Consider the following 18224-nt stretch of genomic DNA (forward strand, 5'->3'; position numbering starts at 1 on the left):
TCTGAGAGCTGTACTTGTACCTTTTCACCTGATCCACCCAATGTCATGAGGTGGTTGTGGCCCATTTTACAGATGAGAAAACTGAGCATCGAGAGGAAGGAATTCCCAAGAACATATTTACTAGTTTTCTTAGTAGTGCTTGGACTTGAAGTCCCGTCTAGCTGAGGTTAAAACAAAGTTCAGCCTTCTTGGTGATAAAATTCCTTATAGGTCAAATCTACAAAAAGAAGAAAGGTAAATAGCTACAGGAGGACCCCAAACAATTCTACCTGGAGATCCTTGAGAGGAACTACATCACTCATTGTGGCAGAGGCATGGTACCTGTTCACCAAACACTCTTCCTCTTCTTCTTAGGCACAGGGATGATATTTCTATCCTCCCTTGAAGTTGGGGATGGTGGTGTCAGTTCTAGCGATAGAATGTTAATAGAAGTGATGTACACTGCTTTAAGGTCCAGCCCATACATCCTCTCCTGCATTTAGTGCTCCATGCTCTTTCTCTTCATGATAGATCACTTCAGATGAGTTCATTAACATTGGGTGTTGACTTAGAAAGAACCTGGATTCCTGGGACACATTGTGGAAGCCTCATCTGCTGACCAGAAATACTTGCATTGAACTGATACATAAGCAGCCTAGAGATGGCTCTGTTTAAGCCTTTGAGATTATGGGCTTTATTTGTTATAGCAGCTGATCTTATCCTAACGTATACACCTAAACAACATTTGGGTCATTATTTTTGGTTAAGAGCTCAGACAGTGAGTGAAGAAGGAAATATCTTTGTAAAAAATGAACTAGAGAGATCCAGTTTTTGTGACCAGTTGCTAATGAATAGCAACGATGATGATAACAACAAGTGTTTTTCAGGAGAAGGTGATTATAATGATTACAGAATTTGAAGTCTGGGGTTTGTTGGCTGCTCTTCAGGCAAAATTCTAATGCAGGGAGTTCACTGAATGAACTAGAGGCATTCCAAGAGCTACTGAGCTTGTGTGCAAAATGGATGTAGGGAACTGGACCTTTCACTGCATTCGAGAAAGTGAAGAACTGGTTGTGAAACTGAGCACAAGCCACTTATAAGGCTTATTTGGAACAAAAATGCAAAACGGAACTTGGCTGCATGTTCTGGATTTCACATTTTTTCCTCTGGGGTTTCCAGTTCTGCCCCTTATACATGTAAAAACTATAAAAGGAGCTCTTTTCTTGAAGCTGATGCATTAGCATGTGGCACAAGTGTCAACGAGCAAGTGAAACAGTCTGGGCAACAGAATCATGAATTTAAAGTGTACCTGTCTTGTGGTCAAGTAGAAGGCAATAGTTTTAGGAATAAAAGTAAGCCTGGATCATTGGTTTACCCATTTGGCCTACTGCCCTCTTTTCTCTGTGTCCAGGTATCTCCATTGCTTGGCTCAGGGGTGGGGGGTTCGCTCCTCCTCTAGCAAGCCTTCCTTTCCTTGCTCTCTTCTTAATCTCACTTCTCCATAGATCTCCTGGCCCTCATTTTAGTCCACCTCGTTGCTTCCTTTGCTTTTGCTGTATGTTTAATAAAGTCCTGTCAGGGCCATCACTAGGCCAAAGGCCAGGGCCAGGGCATTGGATCCCTTCCGTATCCAGCTGGGCTTTCACTGCACACTCAGTATGGACTTGGCTGAGCTGGGGAACAATGGGAACAAGGTAACAACAGGATAGGGAGCTGTAAATGCTGACCCACTGGAGGCTGTTAGAAGCAGTGATTTTTTTTTTTGGGGGGGGGGCTTGCTGTGAACAGCACATGATGTGCTAATTGTCTCCTCTGGGCTGGGGTTCAAGCCAGCGGCTTATTCACTCAGTCACAGATTTATTAAATGCTTACTGGGTGCAAAGCTCTATTTTAGGTTTTAGGTTCTATCAGTGAACAAGACAGCAGAATTCTTGCCATCATAGTATTACTGAATTTCATCTTGACAAAAGTTAGGATGCAGATAGGGAAAAATGGGCTCTGTAGAAGTGAAGTGTTTCCCCTGAAGATTCCCAGATGGTGAGTGAGTGTTGATCATCTGACACCAGGTCGCACAGGCTTGTCACCATACCATGAGGGTGAGAGGAGAGATGAGAGGCAATTTAAGGATTCTGTTTAGTGTTTGTGTTTACATAAGAATGGAAAGCTTGCCAGGCTACATGCTACATGCTTGTAATCCCAGCGGCTTGATTCCCAGGCAGATGAATCACAAGTTCAAAGCCAGCCTCAGAAACTTAGGCCCTAAGCAACTTGGGGAGATCCTGTCTCACAACAAAAAAATTAAAAAGGGCTGGGGAAGTGGCTCAGTGGTTAAGCACCCCTGGGTTTAATCCCTGGTACCAATAAAACAAAAACAAAAGAAAAGAAAAAAATGAAAGCTTGAGGTCAAAATTTACTATAAATAAAACAAGAAATAGGAAAAACATGTAATAGACAAAGTTAATATTTTTAAATACAATTTTACAAATCAGTAAGAAATGCATTCCAAAAATAAAACGAGGAAAAGACATTAGTTATGCATATAAGCACAAAGTAGAAGAGGCCAAAAACATAAAAAATCCTAACACCTCACTAATAATAAGAGAAACACAAATTAAAATAATGAGCTTCCTTTTCTCTTTATCAAACGGGCATCTTTTCAAAGGATGAAACTCCATGTTGATGAGAGTACAAGAACAGGATCTTTTACATGCTTCAGCGACCAATTTTAGGATGTTCTTAAATAGATCGATTCTTGTACTTCTTTAAAATAACATAGATTTGAAAAGTCTCATTACTTTTTTTTTACCATATTAACAGTGTCTTCCAATTTTTCTAGAGTAAATGAATATGTATTCTTTTTATAATTAACAATATCCATATATGCATTTTTTAAAATCCCATAAAAGTTGAAAATAAACTAATGAGGGGATGTTTACTGGTTTTTAACACGTAGAAGAACATGATCCTAGACTCAGAACAGGAGATGGAGTTATTGTCTGCAGTTTTCATGGTGTCAAATTGCCTTTCCTTCGTACGTACCTCTGTCCTGTGTCTGTTTCCTTTCAGCTCCTGTTAGATCATCAGAGTCTCCAGTATTTTGAGTATGGGCTGTACAGTTTCTGTTTTATTTCATGTTTGTATCAGCCGTCCTCAGCCTTAGCTGCACTCTACAAGCTCTTGGGGGTGAGCTTAGGAAATAGTGATAGTGGACATCCCAAACCAGTTCAGTATGGCTGCCCCACTGTGACTTACTGGTCTCTGGGCCCAATCAAACTGTATTTTCTGTGCCTAGGCCTCAGTTGTGTGACAGAGTGCAGATCTGATGAACTAAATGGGTTTGGTTTCCCAGCTCCTCAAATATAAAGGTTTTTGACTTTGCTGTTGCTTTTTGTGTGTGTGCTAACCCAAAATGTCAAACAGAGACACACACGAGGTGTCAGATGTGTATCTGTTAGTGCATTGTTCTGTTTTCTTCTAAATTCCTGGGCTGTGACAGCTCAGTGTATCTGCAGTTAGTACATGGTTTATTGTGAGAATTTCAAAGCAAGATAAATTTTGATTCACTTGGTTAAACAAAGAAATATGTTGCATTGCACTATTTGACAAGAGTAATAATTAGCCACCAAAGAGTAGTGCATTTATCCATCCCCGGCACTCCATAGGTACCCAATAAATAAAGGCTGAATGAACGATAACATTGAACCAGGGCAGTACAACATCTTTCACTTTACACTTGTTTCTTATAATAGTATCTTGTAAAGGTAGTACAAGGCAGGAAACACTAGGCCTTTCAGTACCTCCTGTTCTACCTGTCGTGACACTCAATTCTTATTTGGGACTTAAGTTGAATATCACTGTTTTTGGTGATGCTGCATTCAAAACAGCTTGTAAGCAATACATCACCTTCAGAGTCAATCATTTCATGGACTGGGACAATGTTCTAGAGTAACCACTCCAGAACTTGGGCCCAGGTAGATGGGTTGTCATTTTCTCCCATTGGTTTCACGCCAGCATTCGCTCTCCTGTGAAACTCCTCCTTCTTTACCCCTCGGACTGAAAACCCTAAAACCAGGTAGGGACCTCCCAAAACGTCTCTGGTTCCATCTGCTCTGTAGGCAGGCGTGGCAGCGTGAAAGCAAATGACACTGCAGCAGCCGTAATTTAAGACGTCCTTTTAAAAAATTCCAATTTCATCATTTCACAGAAGAATAGATCAATATTTCTACAGTTAAGAGTTTAGTTAAAAACCCTGCTGTGCAATGAAATAATGCATCTGCTATTGGCGTAGAGCGACTGGGATGTTAATTCCCTGGTTTTGTGTCAGTTAAGGGCAAATTAGCCTTCCAGCACTAGTCATGACTCATTATGTCATTATGTAGAAGGCACTTACTGTACCTCCACTACTATGCAATTTAGATCCAATAAAAATTGTGACAGCGTTTTTATCCACTTCATTAAGCTACTAATTTCTTGTAAAAAAATGTACATTAATCTTTTTATAGCTTCATGCAGAGTGGCATATTTTTAGACTCTAACATTGATTAGGTCCTGGTTAAGAATAATTTTCACAGTACTTTTAAGAAATGTAAATAAAGTTACAATAATTTAATTTTTCAACATAGTTATGACAGTATTGATCTTAAAATGAACATGTTGGCTGAATTAAATGTGTAGCCCAAATGAAATACAGACTGAATATTTAAGCATGCAACAAATTACAAAGCAAGGCTTAACAATACCCTGCAAACAGTGGAGAGAGGGAGCTTGAACCTCTGTGGAAAATATCAATTGCTCATATTTTAAAAGATGTAAATGGGGATTTTTTTTTTGACATCTGACTTTTCCTACCCAAATGTTTTAAAAATACAGCTTTAAAAAAAAGTCTTCCCCCTTTGATTTTCCATTTCTTGTGAAGTATTAATGACACTTCTGCTTGAATGTGTTAGGGAAAAGCAGAAAAGGAAAAAGTTCCCTCTGCCTGTTAGCAGGCTGGAGTCAGAGCAGACGGTGCTCAGGGTTTTCAGAGGGCACTGCAGGTGGTGAAGGGCAGGCTGCTGGCATCTGTGCGCTCGGTGGCAGGAGCTGCTGCCCTCACTCCAGGTACACCCCCAGCCCCCCGCCCCCACCCCCAGCTATGAGTCACATTCTCACTGGCCGGAAAAGTGAGCTCTGAAAGCCACTGGCATTTGGTGCACTCTGATCTCCTTGGCTGAACCTCACCTTGCTGGACCCTTTTCCTTGCTCAGGACTGTAAGCTGTGCTTGGAGTTTGCTCCCTTCTGGCAGTGATGTCTTCTGCTTTCTCAGACAAGGGAGCCCCAGTTCTGCCCTGGCCTCCAAACCTACCCGTGGTAGCCCCTTAGCCTGTATCCACCATGCCAACCCCAAGGGCTAGCAGGTTGCTAGAGGGGGTTGGATGGTTTGACTTTATCACAGGTGACACAGAGTGGGAACAGTTCTGCATTGGAGTCAAGCACTTAGCTTCCCCCAGGAGATACTGTCTCTCTCTCCAGGTCTGTTCCTGTCTCCTGTAAGAAGGTATGCTTGGTGATTACAGAGGGCCACTACAGAACTGAAGTCCTCCAGTATGGAGACCTCCTTCTTACTGTAGAAATTCCTCCCTGAGACATCCCTGGCAGGTTAAGCATGATGATTTCAGCATTGGGAAATGCACTTTTGATTTTTTAAAATTTATTGAATCCTGTCTTTCCAGAGAACATTTTTAAAGCAGGAGTAAACTGCTTCCTGATATATAATATCTTCACGGCCACTGGGACTGTGCAAGTCGGAGCAGTTCTCAGTGAGAAGGTTGCTGCAGCTGTGGCTAAGAGTAATTGTGATCCCATGACCTTGTCCAGGTCCTCGGGTCTGGGGATGTGGTTGTTCCCAAACATGCTTGTGGGGGGTTAAAGTCCTGTCCTGAGCTCATAGTCCAAGCAGCATCTCTCTGTTCCTCGGTTGCTCCCTGAGGAGCCCATAAGGCTGGAAATGGACCCTCTGCTTTATGGCTGCCCGAGAACTTTGGCTCACAGAGTCTTCTTTCCTGGCATTTCCCCAAAGTCTCTTCTCTTTGCATTGATGCTGCTGCTTCCAGCTGTTTACAGATGTGCCATATTCCTAGGAGTGAAACTTGTGATTGCTAGTTTCATTTGTACATTCTTTATCCATTAGGAAGAGCTGTCAGCTTCAGTTTTCATCTCATAAGAGCACCACCACTGTTAGGCACGCAGATGACCCAGAGAGGCAAAACAACTAACCCAAGATCACACTGGAGGAAGTGGTACAGCCAGGACTCAAGATCCTGTGCTCAGGACATCAGAGCTTACAAAATGCAATCGGTGGTGGGACAGAACTAGGGCGAAGAGCTCAGGCACTAGAATTAGGTAGATTTGGACTCAAATTCCGGCTCTCCCACTTACTGGTATCCTTATCTTGAGTCGATTACCTAATTTTTCTGAACCTCTGCTTCATCCTGTCTAAAATGAGGATTAATGCATTTTTTTTAACCTCATGTGGTTATGATGAAGACTGAATGAGAAAATGTGAATCACTCAGTCTCATGCCTGGAATGAAGTAGCTATTATTATTTTTTATTATTATCATTATCATTAGTACTAATTCATTCAGATCTCACCATAACCCCACGTGGCAGGTATGCACTTATTCATTTATAGATATTTATCACCCTAATAAGTAAAATCGACGCAAGGAGAAATGGGGCTCAGCATGGTTTGGGAGGATCTCCCTGAGGCTTGCTGCTGTACTGCTTCCTGCCTGCCCAGCGGCACTGTCAAGTCAAGCTCCAGACCCACAAGTTTCCTGTGTTCTTCCTGCAGAGGCTCAGGGATGCCTGGCCTCAGGGCTGTGCCGGTGACCTCTGGTTCTCAGGGGATCACAGGCATGACACCGATGCAGTGACTAGGGAAGCAGGATCCAGTCAGAGGAGGAGCTGAGCTGTGCCCTAAGCACCCAGCCTCTCTCCCCAGGAAGAACTCGTGTTCTGGGGTCACATAATTACTCTCCACAAAAAGCTCTTCCGACTTAAGTATAGGGTTTAGTATGTGACACTGTCTGTAAGACAACCCTGGGGACTGGCAGGAGGGTAGGTTCTATTTCTCTTCAAAACAAAGATTCCTCTGAGGTTTATATAAATACTCAATCAGTTTCCTATTATGACAATGTGAAGAAGCAGTTGGTTGCATCTTCATAATTAAGACTTGAAGAGAAGTCAATGACAGTGAATAAATTAGACTTAGATGTCTTTCACCCTCCCCGGCCTTCTTTTCCCTCTAAACCTTAGTGTTCTGTCAGGGTGCACCTGCTGGTTTGGCAGGGGATTCTCAGGCAGGCCAGGCCTCCTTATCCCCTATGCATCAGGAGGGAGGAGGTGGCCACGGGCTGGAAAATCCCAGAGTCGGTGAGGTTTCTGTCTGCAGGCTCTTTTGCCAGATGGTATTCATACGAATACTGATGTTAATGGCGTTTGGATAATGACACAGTCTGTGGCAGGGGTTTATTACTGTTATGAATAGCACGGTCTTGGAGGGAACCATTTCATTTAGTTACCTTTGTGTGTGTGTGTGTTGCAAATGTTTAAGAGACAAGTTTCTTCAGGAGATGGTGTTCTAGAGGTTGGGGTTCTCCCTGGATTTCCTGGCAGGTCCTGAAACCAGCCTGTACCCATGGGGCTGAGGCACCTTGGAGGGGACCGCCTGGGACTGCTTACTTTCCTTTTGTGCAGAGATTGGTTACCCTAGCCTTTCCTGCTTGTCCCCAACCGGACATCCTCACTCTTGGAGGATCTACTTGGTTGAAACCTTTCTCCATCACCTGATACATCAAAACCCTAACTTTTACACTTCCTGAGGGAGTTTGAGCTTCTTCCTATTAAAAACGAATAATAAAATCCTCCGCTTTCATCCTAATGGGGTTGTGGGAGGTGTTTAGCTTTTTATAGCTACCTAGATGATGGAAAAAGGCAGATGAAGCCATCACAAAATTAAGGAAGAGGTCATCATCAGAAGACCATGCACTGAAGTCTTTTTAAAAGCATTTCTGGTCTTAATTCAAAGGGCCTCTCTGGAGAGTTTCAGCCAGCAGAGCCTGTGGGTTTCCTCTGCTGAAGCAGAGCTTTGGCAAGGTGGGACCATGTGGCAGGCTTCTCTGCAAGTCCTGGAAGGACTGGTCCCTTCTGAGCAAATATGACACTTTCAAAATGGATTATCTGGCAGATAGTTAGGCCTGTTCCCCCACATCAGGCAAAATCCTCTGCCCTTGTGAGAAATGAACGAACGAATGAACGGGACCTCAGGTGTTTTCAAAGCTTTGTAAAATGGCTTCAGAGACGGAGCTGGCGGTTGCAACAGACCAAATGCTCCTGGGATCTTAGATTTCAGGCAAAATGGGAAATCAGGAGGCTGGTCCGAACTTCTGGAAACAGCTTACAAATGGATTGTTGGGTGTGCTCCTGGCTTGGACAGCGCAGCTCTGAATCTGAATACAAAACAGAGAAGATGCTCTTTTGCTTCTTTCAGACTAATGATTTTGTCCTTTTTCCCTCTCCTCCTCATTTTATTTCTTCATCTATAACATCTGCAAGAGGGCAGCCAGACTAATAAAACTGCGCTAAGCTCGACTAATGCCAGCCATTGATCTGAGGGTGGGACCCGATTAATCAATGGGATTTTAGCAGTGTTCACAGCCCCAAGGGACATGGGGCCCAAAGACAGCTCTGGCCTCTGCAGAGGAGAGGAATCTGAGAACTGATGGAGTGAATCTCTGTCTGCAGATTCTGAAAGGAGGTGAGAGGAAGGGTGCCCACCCCCCCACCAGGAGCAGTCTTTGTGGCAGTTTCAGAGGCCACCTTGGGTGTTTGATGGCCTGTGTTTGGGGATGCTCGCTTGCTGTGGGAGTGTAACATCACTGCAGGATTTGCTGAGGTCTAGGGAAAACCTCATCTGACACACAAGGTACCTCTCACATAACTAGCAGTCTGGGAAATCATCTCCCCTCTCAAACTAAAAAATTCAGTTTGAGAAGATTGCAATACATTTTAAAAATAGGCTGGATATTTTTCTTCCCTTTTCTTTAGCATGTTTTTTTACTCTGAGCTAAAACATACATAGAGATGTCCATAAAACACAGTTACAATTTGACAAATAATTTATAAGCAGATATCTTTGTAACTACCACCCAGGTTAAAAAAAAAAATTGAGCTGTTGCGGGCCCCACAAAAACCCACTGTGTGAGATAAGCCTTCCTTATCTCAACCCTCTCCCTTCTAGAGGAAATCACCATCTTGACCTCAGTGATGACCACTTTTCTTTTTTCTCATGGTGTTGAGGATTGAACTCAGGTCTCATATGTGCTAGGCAAGTGCTTTACCACTGAGCTACACCCCCCAGCCGTGGTTATGACCATTTCTCTGATTGTCTTCATAATTTTACAGCCAATTAACTTATTCCTGCCTGCTTTTAAACTTACATTAATAGAATCATATTGTATGCTTATGCTTTTTTATATCTGGTTTGTTTGATCCAGCATTGTGAAATTCATCCATGTTGTAGCAGGTAGTTGAATTTGATTAATTTTCATTGCTAATGTATTTACTGTATTTTTAAGAACTATGCTAGAAGCCTGCCCTGTGAAATAAAGTGTGATACTTGATATAATTCAGTTTAGGGGTGGGCATTTGGAATAAGGGTGTCCCAAAGAGGTTAATGTTTGAAGTTTGATCCTGGCTGCCCTGACCAAATGCTATTTTTTTCTTTTTTTAACTGCAGGGATCTCCCCCCCCCCCCCCCCGCCCCGAATTCCTTCAAAAATTCTGGGACCCAGGATTGTGCCTGGGGTCTGCATCTTCATTCTGGTGGGCAGGGAGGAGGAATCCCAGAATTCCTTGCTTTACAAAGGAGACCAGACCTAGGCTATGAGCCCCCTGGGGGCAGGATTGTTTTACCTGCTTGATATCCCCAATGCTCCCCCATAGGAGTCAGTTCATAGGAAAAGATCAATAAGTTTTTCCAAGGAACAAAAGAATAAAGGTCACTTAGTACAGGCTTCTTCTACAGGACCCTGAATTTCCTCAACAGTTCAGACACAGATCTACCAGTGGCTGAGGAACGTTTCCTTAGTGGTCTGATGGAGGGTCACCAAATGCAAAAAACCAGCTTGTTGGTGGAGTTAGGTATCATGATCATATTTGAATTTTATATTCAAAAGGAACTTAGAAAAGTCATTATTAATCAGAGACTCAACATTCCTCAAGAAATTGCATAAAAGAAGTGCGGGCAAGAGAAGCTCTTAATAAAAACCAACAAAGACTGCAATGTGCTTCTGCCAGGAGGTGTTGGCTGGACAGCTGGGTGGAGCAGTTCTGTGTGTCCTGGCCTGGAGGAGGAAGACTGGGTCTACTGAAACCTTTCCAGGGAGCTCTGAACCAAGAACTAGGGTCTCTTGAGCACCTTTGGCTGTGTGGGGAGAGGACGCTAAGTGAGGCCATCTCTGCTGCTCTGGACTGCAGTCAGCTGGGCCCTGTTTTCTTGGTGAACCTGATCCAGCAGGTTCAGGCATCAGGCTACCCTGGTAGCTGAAGATGCAAATGCACAGGGCTTGAATAGTTTTAAGTTTAATTAATTTATTTTAAGGCTCACCCTTTAAAGAAATACCTTAACATATGGAAGGTGGCCAAGACTTATGAAGAAATTTGGATTCCATTTCCAAGGAGGCCCCTGGAGATTCTCAGAATTGTCATAGAGCTCATCTTCCAAGTTAAAGTCCAAGTTAAAGACTTTTCTCCTCCAGGCACTCCCTGTCTTTAGTTGTGGGATTGTTAAGTCAACCTTTTCCAAGGTATGTGAACCCTAAGACTGTTTTGAATACCTGTATTCCACTAAGGGCTTCGTGAATGAATGAAGGAGGGGTGAGGGCTAAAGGGTTTGATGCAGTTTCACATAGGTGAAAAAAGACTGGTCCTCCTCTGACCCCATCCAGAGGGCAGGTTCCCTGGCCTCCACCAGGAGCCACTTGGGTCCCGCCACATCCCTGGCAAGTTGGGAGGACCCCTGCAGAGTCTTGGAAGGCGCTGTAGGGAGGCCTGCCTTCCTGGAAAGTCATGCTTGGAATTGTCTTCAAAAGCTGCGACGCAGCCCCCGGAGTTTGAGCACGAATAAATCATTAGCATTTTATTTACAATTCTGGGTTTACAATTCCTAGAAAAGGATCCTGCTGTTCAGCGCGGATTCCTGCTTTGCGGGCTTTCCCCAGCGCCTCCTTCCACCTCCTGTCTTTGGGGTACCGGGGTAGCTCATTACTTCGTTGGACAAGAGTAAGGTGTGGAGCGGATACAGCAGGTGGTCTCGAGAAGGAGGGTGCGACATCCCCTGGGTCTCGCGTTTCCCGACGACCCTGTGTGGAGGAGTCGTTAGCTTCTCAGTTTTACAGGGAGAAGACGTTTGATTTAAAGAAGGTTGGGGACTTGCCAAGGTCACACAGCAGTTTGAGCCCTAGTTCCTGCTTCCAATCGCGGCGGAGCTGCAGAAAACCCCAGAGTCCTCTCCTCGGGCTCGGGCTCTGGTCCCCGACGGCGCCCGCCCGCGGTGCCCGCTAGATGGCAGCCTTGGTCTCTGCGGCGCAGGGCGGCCGGCGGGCAGGAGGGGTCTCTGCGGGGACGCTGCGGGTGCGGTGGCCGCGCTCAGGAGGGTCTGACTGGAGACCCGTGGGCTGCTCAATGGGTGGCGCTCCCGTTGGTACCCAAGCTCGGTCTTGCAGGGTACAAATGACCAAAGGAAGAAGAGCGTTGCCGAAAACAGCTCCCCGTCCCCCGCAGGCATTGAGCGGGGCCCTCTTTCTGGTTTTCTCACATGGGGTCGGAAAATGCAGCGGTTCTGGCCTTGGAGATCTCTGCTCAGTGACTGGCACCTTCAGCCCTGCCTGGGCAGTGCGGGACGCGATGTGGACGAGGCTACGAATGGGGTATCCGAGGCGGGAGGCCTCCTGGCAATATTTTGGCCTAATCCCTTTAGAACTAACCCAAGATCAAGACTTCCTCCCACCCAGGACCCACGATGGCAGGTGGAGTCACTCCTGCCTAGTTCTATGGTCACACCTTTGGGTGTGCAGCTACTGGCTGGTAGCTGAGATGACCATGCTTTGGGACCTGGCCCAGTCACTGTGCAAGAGCCTTCAGAATGTGTAGAGAAGGCTGTGGTGGAGTGAAACCTGTTTTTCCTACAACAGAGAGGAGGTGGGACCCAGGAGGCTGGGGTCAGTGACTTCATCCATTCACCTTACTGCCTCTTTCTTTTGTGCACAGAGACTTAGAGTCTGTTCCTTCAAGGGCCTTTCTTCCTGTACTGGAATCTACCTCCTGGGCAGATGGGGTCTAGAAAGTCCCTCTCATCTCTGTTCTCGGTTTAGTTCCTCCCCAGGAAGTGGTGCCTCTCCTTTCTACAAGAAAAAGGTCTTACCCTGCATTTGGCCTGGCCTACTGGCCTTCTTTAACTGTACCCTAGGCAGCGTGGCAGAAGGGCTTGGTCCTGGCCCTCCAAGGTGAGGATGCTCAGCCCTAGGTAGTGCAGGCCTTTGCCAAGGTCACTAGTGGCATCCAGGTCTCCTACTCCAGTGCTCTTACTGCTGCAAGACCTGCTCAAAAGACTTTCCTACTTTAATTTTAATTTTGAAAAGCACTTCAAAGTTTGTTCAGAGTCCATGGACCATTATTAGGCCCTTGGAGTGGGGTTGGGCATCTAAGGGGCATGATTTTCCCTTGGGGGGTTCTCTAGGCCATGCCTACACCGTTTTGAGTCCTATAGGGCAGGTCCTATGAGGGCAGCAGGGAAAGGTGTTGTGAATATCTCCTGATCCTGTGTCACCCCCAGGGGAAGTAGCCTAACACATAGCGCAAGGAGGTGTGCAGAATTGCTTTTTACCAAATGCCACTCTGTTAAGATCACAATTTCCATGACAGAGCCACCCTCCCAATGGAGCCTATCAACTTTGGCTTAGGCTGTGAAAAACCCGGATGTGGGATCGCAGGCTTTAACTGGGACTTGAGCACAGAGGATGCATAGGGTGGCAGAATTCGATTTCAGAGGCACTCGAACCGGGCACCCATCAGGTCTGCCATCAAATTACTTAGTAATTACACCCCAGGGCTGTTGCACGGGTCGGTTGTCCTCCAGCCAAGAGAGGGGGAAGTGGGTTTCTCCTGGAGCGCTGGCTCTGGGCGGAGGAGCTTTCCTAGCGGCTCAGGGAAGTCCCCCCTTGACAGTGCGTTAAGGCCTAGAGCAGCGGTCCTTATTGGCAGCAGGAGAGGCTGTTAGAAGAAAGGGAAAAACTTCTGTCTGCGGCGTCATCCTGCAGAGGGGTAGCCAACCAGTGTGCAACGCGTTCGGCTCCTCGGAGCCTGCTGGGGAGGGGACTGGGGGAGGAGGTGACCGAGTTCACGTCCCCACCGCTGCCGCTCGGGAGTGATGGATGGCTGTCTGCTGAGGCGGGGGAGCTCCTGCACAGCTCCCTCTGCAGGGAGCGGCGCTCAGCCTCCCACACCCGGCGCGGCGCAGCGGCTTCTGCAAACTCCCATTGCACGACACGCCTGGGAACGTGGGCTCTGGGTCAGTTAACTTGCCCGGTTATTTTGGGCTGAGACCATCCTTTTCGTTTTCTCCCTGATCTGTGGCAATCTTGCACAAAAACGTATCGCCTCCTCTGGGCTCGGTTGGACCCTTTTGCAACAAACCCAACTCATCTTCCTTCCTGGGATGCCTGAGGCTCAGGATGTACCAGGGCTCACCTGAGTTTCCTTAGGGTGGCAGTTAGATTAGGGGTCCATTTACCCCTGGGAAAAGACAGAGATGAGTAGTGGGCCCTCCTTCCTTTTAAAGGCAACACAGTTTAAATCCATTAATTGAGGGCTCCAGTTAATTAATTACAGGAATTAGATTCTATTTTTTTTATGTACTCCAGAATGTTATTAGTAAGTCTTTTGTAGCTGGGAATTCTGAAATTAAAATCTAGGGATGAGGATGAGAACTGAGAAGGGAATCTGGGGACAAGTGCCATTCATTGGAAGGGGGCTGTATTCTGCACTTAGCCTATCGTCAGGGGTCTAGCTGGATCTAGCTAATGATGAAACAAAGTCCCAGCTGTGCTTTTAGGACAGGACGTGGGGATGCTACTAATTCTGGGGCCAATCTACTTAAAATGACCTAACAATAATGATGATGATGAAAACAATAATGTATAGCAGACCGAATTTATTGGGCACCTACTATGTGCCAGATATTGTGCCTTTTATATCTATTCTCTCACTTAATCTTCAGAGCAGTCCTGTTGTTATTCCCATTTTGTAGCAGAGGAAAGTGAGGGTCAGGCAGGTTAATTAACTTGCTTAAAGTGACATGGCTGAGAAACAGAACCCAGATCAAGTAACTTCTGTCTTCAAAGCCCTGGACTTAAGCACTCTGCTCTACTGCAGATGTCTCGTTTCAAGGCACGTTTGTATGTTTGGAAAACACCCTTTACAACTATGGCATAATTTTGCAGTCAGTAGATATTTGGTTTTGCTGCTTCTCTCCTTTTTTTTTCCAAAACAGAGGAAAAAAACAAAACACCCCCCCCACCACCAAATCTCTCACTTTCCAATGGGTCAGCCAGATCAGAGAAAGAAGCAACTGCTGTTTCATTGCTGACTTCTATAAAAGAGAAGTTGTCTTAGAATGGCTTTTCTTCAAAAAATTATCCATTAATTTAGCTAAGATCTGATGCAACTTACTACGAAGCAACCTTGAGCATTTTCCCCATATTACTGTGCCCTGTTCCTGGGATGCCCCAGAGTCCAGCTGGAGCTGGACAAATCTGCCCTCCCTTGGTACCCCCAAATACTTGCCTTTCTTTCACCTTCCACGAGGATGGAAAGAAGACTTCCAGATGAGAAGGCTCTGCACTGGCTGCTCAGCTGAGGCGGCCAAGAGTTGGCCCAGAGCCATGGAGTATGAGAAACTTTCAAATTTCAAAACTGCCCTGGGCCAATTTAATAAACTTCTGCCACCTCCATCCTTCCACATTTTTGAATTCTCAAATATTCACTCCCATCTAAGATGCACACAAGAGTGGAAGGATTTTGGAATGTTAATAATGCAGAATTTTACAGCATAGCAAGGTGAATTCTCAAGGGGTAATGGTTAACATCTGCTTTCTCTTTTCCCAAGATAACAATGGGAAACCAGTGCTCAGCACATGCACACTCCGAGCCAGGATTTGCAAAAGCTGTCTCTCTGTTTCTCACTCATGCACATACACATTTTTTTCTTTCTCTCCTTCTCTCTCTCTCTCTCTCTCTCTTTCTCTCTCACACACACACACACACACACACACACCCAGCAAAAGGGTAAATTGTCCCTAGATCCAACACTAGGCACATAGGCACAATAACCAGAAAACTTGAATGTAGCATGAGTGACAGCAACAGGAAAAAAAAAAAAGTCAATTTCTCAGGGGGCACTTTCCAGGCTGTGAACAAGACCCTTTCTTCCAGGAGGTCTGAAAGATGGCAAGAAGCACTCTGCTTCTTCCCAGTGGGGCAATTCAGAGCAATCAGCATCAGAGCTTTGGTCCTGACATGTCCCCTGGGAAGTGGAAGGGTGTTTTGTACTAGCAGACAAACTAGAGCTCAGCCTCTAGTTCTAGATGCAGGCTCTGGAGCACCCAGAGGGTCTTTGGCTTATCCTCTTTGAGAGTTTCTGTGCTTCCACTATCCTATGTGCCCTCTGGTAAGGTTTGTGAACCATGGAAGCAGAGGAACCTAGGTCCCAGACCCCAAATCTGGAGAAAATAATTCAGGCCTGGTGGGTTGTGGGTTGCTGAGCACAGAGGCCGTCTCAATATATAGTAAGTTAAATATTTCAAAAACCACACATAAAGAGTTAGAGTCTACACCCATTTTAGGGAATATAATGTTTGGTGACTTGAAACCAATTGATACTGAATATGATTTCTGATCTAGCCTTGCCCTCTAGATTCACTTGAATAGTCTTATAGAAATGATCCAGATTCAAATCTTGGAGCAGCACAGACGTCTTTTTAAAGAGACTCTCTTTGTTGTTATTATTATTATTATTATTAATTTATTTTTTTTGTAAAAACTGACCCAGAAGTTATTTTTAAAAATGAAGGGTACAGGGGCTGGGGTTGTGGCTCAGTAGTAGCGCTCTTGCCTGGCATGCGTGAGGCACTGGGTTCAATTCTCAGCACCACATACAAATAAATAAAATAAAGGTCCATCAACAACTTTAAAATATTTTTAAAAAAATGAAGGGTGCAGGTTTGAGGTTGTGGCTCAGTGGTAGAGCACTTGCCTAGCATGTGTGAGGCACTGGGTTTGACTCTCAGCACCACATATAGGTAAATAAATAAATAAATGTCTATCAACAACAACAAAATATTAAAAAAAAAGAAGGGTGCCAATCTTTTTTTTTTTTAATTTTTTATTGTTGGCTGTTCAAAACATTACATAGTTCTTGATATATCATATTTCACAATTTGATTCAAGTGGGTTTTTTTTTTTTTTTTTTTTAATTTTTTATTGGAAGGGTGCCAATCTTGTGTTTGTGGCTGCCTAGGGATCTTTATTACGGGGTTTTTGTGCAGAAGCAAATGTTCCTATATGTTTATAGCAACTTCTTGCAAATCGGAGAAATGTGAAGAAATGGCCAAGCTGTATTGTACAGATGCCATCCTAGCCGAATATCGGAAGCCCCGAACCGGTGCTCCGGCTTCTCTCTTTAGCTTGCATAATGCAATTTAAATCCCTTGTTAATTTCCAGGTCGAGTTTCATTCATGAGGATAATCTTTAATTGATGTTAAATATAGGGATCAAGTTAAGTGCATTATTTCTTTTTTTACAAAGTGCTAATTGTTCATGTTCTCATAAATTATTTTCTCTTCTCATGTAGCAGGTTTTATGAAAGAACTTTTCAGCCAGTGCTTTTAACCTCATTGTATGAATATTATCCTGTAATCAGTGGGTCGTTCAGATCCTTCCTGTGCAGATGATCTCTATGTCACCCTTCAGAGCACTAAGGAAAAGAAAAATGAGCTCGTTTGGAGTACGTGTATATATGGGTAGGCTCACAGACATTAAAAAATATTTATATCTAAATATTTTAAACTTTAAGCAGACTTTTTTTTCAGCTGCTTCTGTTCCAACCAAGAGCCTTGAAGTGACTCCTTTTATTTTTAATTGTTTCAATATATAATGTATGTAACATGTTAATATATAACATAAAGGGTAGTATTTTAACCATTTTTAAATGTACTGATCAGTAGCATTAAATACACTTATATTGGTTTGTAACCATCACCAACATCCATTTCCAAAATTCTTTTCATCTGATAAAACTGAAACTCTGTACCTATTAAACAACAACCAATTGCCTTTCCCCACAGACCGAGGAAATGATCATCGTTTTGTCTGTGAAGTTGACCATTCTAAGTACCTCATCTAAGTGGAATCATACCATTATTATTATGATTATTATTATTTTCAAAGATGGGGTCTCTCCAAGTTGCGCAGTCTGGTCTTCAAATTCTGGGCTCAAGCCATCCTCCTGCCCCAGCCCCCTGAATAGCTGGGACTACAGGCATGTGTCACCATGCATGTGTCACCTTGTCTTTTTTGTGACTGGCTTATTTCACTTATCATAATTTCCTCAAATTTTATCTGTGTTTTAGTAGGTAACAGGATTTTCTTCCTTTTAAAGCCTAATGGTATTCCATTTTTTGTGTGTGAATTAGATTTTGTTTATTCATTCATCTATGGATGGACACTTGAATTATTTCTACCATTTGACTATTGTGAGTAATATTGCTTGAACATAGATGTACAGCCTGAAATTACTTTTTTTTCAGTGCTGGGGGATCAAACCCAGGTCCTCATGCATGCTAGGCAAGTGCTCTGTCACCCCTAGCCCTGAAACTACTTTTGATTGTTTCTTTTATTCTAAAAATGTCTAGCCATGTTCAGGATGGACCCAGTGCTATGCTCCTATAAGGAGATGAGAAAGATATTTTTTCTACCCTCAGGGAGTTTGCATAAGAAATAACAAGAGTAATACATACTATTTACTGAGCTCTTTCATGCATCATTTTATTTAATATTTACTAAGACCCTGTGTGGGAGATGTTGTGTTATTCTGACTTATGCAAGAGTTAGGTGAAGTTCAGAACTGATAATCATTTGTCCAAGA

This window comes from Marmota monax, unplaced genomic scaffold (genome assembly GCF_021218885.2).
Source record: "Marmota monax isolate L192 unplaced genomic scaffold, Marmota_monax_Labrador192_F-V1.1 WCK01_AAM20220418_F8-fsc00008, whole genome shotgun sequence".
NCBI lineage: Eukaryota > Metazoa > Chordata > Mammalia > Rodentia > Sciuridae > Marmota > Marmota monax.